A 6,000-nucleotide genomic window follows, 5' to 3' on the forward strand; every position below is an offset into this window, starting at 1 on the left:
GCTCGAAGTTTTGAGAAAATATTGCGTGTCTAGTTTGGCTTCGATTTGTTAAATAATATTTCACACAATCTCTCCAAGCGATTGTCCGCTTTATCATCTTAATTATAATTCCAAAAATATTTATAAATTTCCTTTTATTCAAACTTTTGAAAATATTTAAACATTTCTCAATGGGAAATAAATGAAAGCATAAATAATGCAAAATACCATGAAAACAACAAAGTTTCTGTCATTTCCACTGTGACAAATCTGTTCAGTTAGCATGATGATCATTTTAAAAAATATAAAAAAAGGGCTTTCGGTCACAGCACCGACGTCCAAGTACTCTCAAAAATTAAAATAAACTTGTAGGGGACTATATAGTTATTTTAATATAAATAATTTTTTTTTTTGAATTTACAACGGCACTGAACAATATAATTTTTCTTTCTGAAAATCCAGTGCTTTTTACATGGCAAAGGGCATGATAAAAAGAGTCAATTTGAGAACATGGCACACACCCACGAAACTTCGCCACCACATCCCGCTGGGCAGTGGAGGAGACGACTAAAAAGTGGACATGTTCGTGGTGCCCGGAAAGTGGCACGAAAATCGGTGGAAATTTGGGGGCACGAGGAGACACCATGTCATACAATTTTTCAGTTGTTGCGACTTCCTCGGTCACCGTTGTTGATTTTTTTCGCCCCGCAATGGTAATAAGCGTAAAACTTTGACAGTTTGTTATCCGCATTTGTTCGGTGGCTTGCAGTTTTCATTTGCCAGCTTTTTTCCCCCAGTCTTTATATTTTTTATTTATTTTTTCTGGCTCCCTGCTGCTATTTTTTTGTGCCCCCAGCGAGCACCTGTTAAAGTTGCCGGCGTGACAGCAGCGGCACTTTCTAAACGGCTCGCCCGGGAGCTGCCGCATGATAAGCGGTGTCCACGAATGATCTGCCAGGACCTCGTCCTGTATTCCTATTTTTTTTTGTGGGTGTGCTCGGGCAATTAGAACAACAAGAAGCACTTAAACAGATGCATGTTATTTTGCGGTTTTCCCAAACCAATTTTTTCGGCTGCATTTCCGTGTACTGTTCAATACTTTTCTCACCTTTTTCCCTAACGGAAGTAAGCGGTTAGGGTTATCTTAACCGCTTTTCCGCTGCGTTTTTTTTGAACCACGCACTTACCACATTCCTTGTGGTAATTATAAATTTAAACATTTAATTGATGGATAACTGCGGTTGGAATAAAAAGTGAAAAGGACGCATGTCGACCACAATTAAGGATCACTTATGTCAAGTTTATGACATGGAATTAAATGAATTGAACAGTTTTTTCAGGGAAGAAGTAACTTAAAATATACGTTAACTAAACATACTATTATTTGTTTTAAATGTTTCGATTAAAGAAAATCTTTGCGGTGACATACAGAAACAGGTAATTTCACTTTGGACAATTATAATGGCCAAAAGTGCTTAGGACGAGAGATTCATCTGCGATACGTGTTCGGGGTCTCTTAATCGCCTCGAAAACAACAAGGGCAGCAGCAACAACTCTATATCCTTGGGCCACTATAGCCTTATGCTAGTCCTGCGACATCCATAGTCCGACCAACGAACAGCAATTAAAACGGATTAAAAAGGCAGCAAACTGATTTATGAGCCAAGGAACTCAAATAACGACAATACGACCACTGAGCCCAGAACCACCAACCACCAGCCACCAACCACTGACCACTGACCAAGTGCTCTGGGCATCCGATTCCTAGTCCGTTTCCCAATCCGGATGCCTGGTGGTTTCCACTCGGACCGCCTCAGTCGAAATTGAAATAATTGCGCAGCGAAGCAATTTAGAAGAATCACTTGCCATTTTCCAATGCGTTCGATGCTGCTCTTGTCTAATTGAAAACATAAGGGAAAGTTGGCGATTCGAACTCGATTTTTGTCGTACTGTGTAGATTATCTCCTCAAGTGTAGTATATTTCTACATATTGCTTAAAAAATCCATTGTTAGTTATGCTTTGAATATAACTTTGAGAGCTTTAAACTTGGCATAGAATTTATAGTATATAATTAAGTTTATGGTATTAAGTAAACAATATATACAATATACATATTAAAATCACAATATGCCTAAAGCCTGACTTTTCTATCGATATAACCCTCGAAATATGTTTTAAAGCTTAAGATGATTTTATATTTACAACATCCTTAACCATCTAGTACTCGTAATTCTAGCAATGCCTCTATTACACGGTATAAATATTAGGCAGCAAAGCGATTGGCTTTCGCCGATTGCGACTTAAAAAGAAAACTCATTCACTGTTGCTGTTGCTGTTGCTGTTGCTGCTGCAGCTGCTGTTGCTATTGTTGCTGCTGCAATTTGGCGCATGGATCTGGCCAAGCGGAGTCGTTCATGTATTTGGGATTTATAACCGCATATAGCGCACATAAATCCAGCAGCGGCAGCAACAACAAATCGAACTTTATGTGCTGCAATGGCTGCCATATGGCCATGGCATGCCACGCCCCCAAAAACTGGTGGCACTGTCGCCAAAGCTATTGCCACCGTTAGAAATTGCTGCCAGAGATTCGAATTGGAATCGCTTTGGGTTTGAGTTTGGGTTGGAGCTTCGGTGTGGGTGTGTGTGTGTGTGTGGGTTTGGGGTTCAAAAGGGCGAGGATTGGTGTGTGTACAACGCTTATAATTGCTTGTTGCTGCTGCTGTTGCTGTTGCTGTTGCACGCATCTCTATCTGCGACACCATGGGCCGCCCACACTCGGCCAGCGTGCTGTAAAATGTAAAATTCCAAATAAATGGCCACGATGTTGCTGCTGCTGCTGCTGCCACTTAAGCGCCTCCACCATGTGTGTTATGGCCTAAAGTAAATCTTCATTAGATTTGCCAGAGTAACCAAAAGGCTGATGCTGCTGCTGCTGTTGCTGCTGCGGATGCTGATGTTGCAACAGAGCCATAAAAAGCAGCGCAACTGGAGATGAGTATTTATGGCCACTTTTGTTGTCATTTTAATTGATTTCAATTTTTGTGCATTGAGCAGCAGCTCCTGGCAGATAAGGATGAGTTGCAAGACGATTGCACAGACGTATGTATGTCTTCTCTATATTGATTCGTTTATGCTGCTAATTTATGTTTCTGAACCTAGATAGTAAATATTTGCATGTGCATATGCGCAGGAGAGCTTTTAAAATTCAATTCATGTATATTTACTTGATGGATACTTGTTTCAAACCCAGTTATTTATTTAACACAGAAAACAAGAAAGTTGTTGAAATAAGTTGATGTAGTTTGTTCTAGGTTGAATTAATTGTGTTTTTATTCCTTTCGTTCTAAGTTCACTTAACTGTGTTGTTAATTCTTTGGTTGTAAGTTGACTTAATTATGTTTTTTATTCCATGAAATAAGCAAACTTATGAAACCTTTCTCACATTTAATGTAGAAACCATAAAAGGACGCTGTCCATCTCGTGTTAATCGGCTTGGGCCCACTTTCAACCCATCTGCTCCCTGCCAAACTTTCCCCAAATTGAATTCAACTCGAATTAAATGGAATGTGACCGGAGTGACCAGCGAGTTCAACGTTCAAACTGATCCACAGTAAATGACAGCAGCTGGTGCCACATCGAAGTCTTCAGGGTGCCGAAGGACCACCCTCCTCATCGGTTACCAGGCACTTTACTCCACTTTTTACCACTCATTACCAATTGATGAAGCGCACACGAGAGTGGAGAACCGAAAACTTTATGAAATTTTGTGGTTGCTACCGTTTTTGAAAAATGTCTGCGGTCTGTGCCATTCCCATTTGCTTTCGGCCCATAAAAAGCCCAGCCACATCGGCATACCCAGCCAACCCCTAATTGTTGTGGCCAGTGGACTCATGTAAACCCGGCCATGTACAATGCAAAAGCGTCTTGTATATCTTGTATATAGCAGTAAAGTTGTGAAAGAGCAATAAAGATGATTAAAATGTAATTATCCTTAATATTCTGACGAACGAACGAACACACACACAAAAAAGGAAAGAAACTTTCGGGCTGGTTAAATTTTAATTGATGAGCTCCGGGGTTGAACTTTTTCCACCTTTTCAACTTTTTCAACTCCATCTCCTGGGAAAGGAAGGATTGTGGAGGGTTTCTTCTTTTTTGGCTACCGGCAGTTGAGTGTAAATTAATTTGTTTTGAATATTTGCCAAAAACTTTCGCTGGGAACCTTTTTACAGCGATGGGAAAATCTTGAATTGGGTTCATTTCGCTTTATTTTGTGCCAAAAGAACAACTTACACTTGTTACGGCAATTATTGATATTTGTCCTGGGCGTTTTCCCTTTGGGATTTGCGAGCCACATAAAATCAGGGGAGTTTTCCGAATCCACCCCTTTGGGGGTGGCATTTGGTCAACATATTAATCACATATAGGCCCAAAATAAATGTTCCACGAGTGTGTGGCAAATTGATATGTACATGGGGCATATCAATTGCATGGTGTACAATGTGGTTTGATTTTGGTATGGGTGGGAAATTCTTTTCAATTTTCGTGGCTGCAGGTTGAGGGAAAATGACACATGTGCAATAAATTACGTTTTCGCAAACCGTGTGAGTCATAGAAAAGCAGTATCTATTGGTTTTCTGTACAAATTATTTGGTTGATTAAAAATAAATATTTCAAAGTTTTGAAAAATGAATAACTAAATAGTTGTAGGTATTCGGCTATAATCTCCCAGCAAGCACAATAAAAATGACTAAATTAAACGTTAACTTGTCCTCGATTATACAAATCATTGTGGTTCAGTTTAGTGCCGCGCTACAAAAGAAATTATAATTCCAAACTTTTCGATTATACGGTTTTATGCTCGAACGGAACCATAAAGGCCAATCAATGAATGTATAATATCCATCAGAAGTGTGGAAAACATTAGGGGCCGCCAGAAGAATGAAATAAATAGTTATGGCCACAGAAATATGTGATAAAATATGCTATATAATTTGGGCTGGCAGAAACATAAAGCCAAGGAATGCGTAAAAAGACACTAAATTGGAAAGTGTGAAGAAAAGTATCAAATAGCTCAAAAAAATAAACATAAAATGGGCGAACTTCAAGCACTTTGGCGGCCCCATCAAGTGACCTCTCGCCACTTCGACGATCTGAAGATCTGTAAGAATATAAAAAACGCTACATGGATCCTTCTGCTGCTCGAAATTAAAGCGGCATTGTTCGGTGGAACCACAAAGTGGACACGAATCGAAGTGGGGAATTTTCCACCCGCTGGGCAGCGCGGCAGGATGTGTGTGGAAATGTGTAGGGGCCGCAAAGAAAATGCTCAAGGAAAACATAACTGAAAAGTAATAATATGCGCTATAGGCATGCTGCCTCATTAGCATTTATGGCGCCTACTTTGAGTTCAGAACTTGTAAAATATAAGACCTAAATAAGTTTTACCTAACTATAATCTATCTTCAAATAGTATGTTTTTATATTAAAGTAGTACATTATTGTATACTAGTCATCACACAATTGGTTCATATACGTTATTCACATATTATAGTATGCTGTGTGCATGGGGAAGTTAACCATATAGTATGGCACTAATTGATGGAACATCCCACCACCCAAACCACCCACACCACCCGCACCACCCACTAAATGATGGCTGCGACGTGCCCACGGCGATATCCGATCAATATGCATAATCGGCGTAATCAGTGCGTTGGCACAGGTAAGGGGGATGGAGGGGGGGAGACATAGCGATGAGGTGTGTTGCCGTTATAACGGTGTTATGTCGTTAATGTGCAATTGCCATGTTGGCAATACCAATTGCGTTCGCACACTGGCACTTCCACTCGCAATCACGCATCCAGAAGCAGTTGCCTCAAATTGAGGCTGTTAAATTGTTAATGGGGTAATTCCTTACCGAGAAGGTACAGTACGTGCTCGCTAAGAAGCAACGGGGGCGTGACTGTAGAACCATAAGCCATTGCTCATAAGCCTACCGTCTGCGTAATAGTTGT

This window comes from Drosophila yakuba, chromosome 2L, assembly GCF_016746365.2.
Source record: "Drosophila yakuba strain Tai18E2 chromosome 2L, Prin_Dyak_Tai18E2_2.1, whole genome shotgun sequence".
NCBI lineage: Eukaryota > Metazoa > Arthropoda > Insecta > Diptera > Drosophilidae > Drosophila > Drosophila yakuba.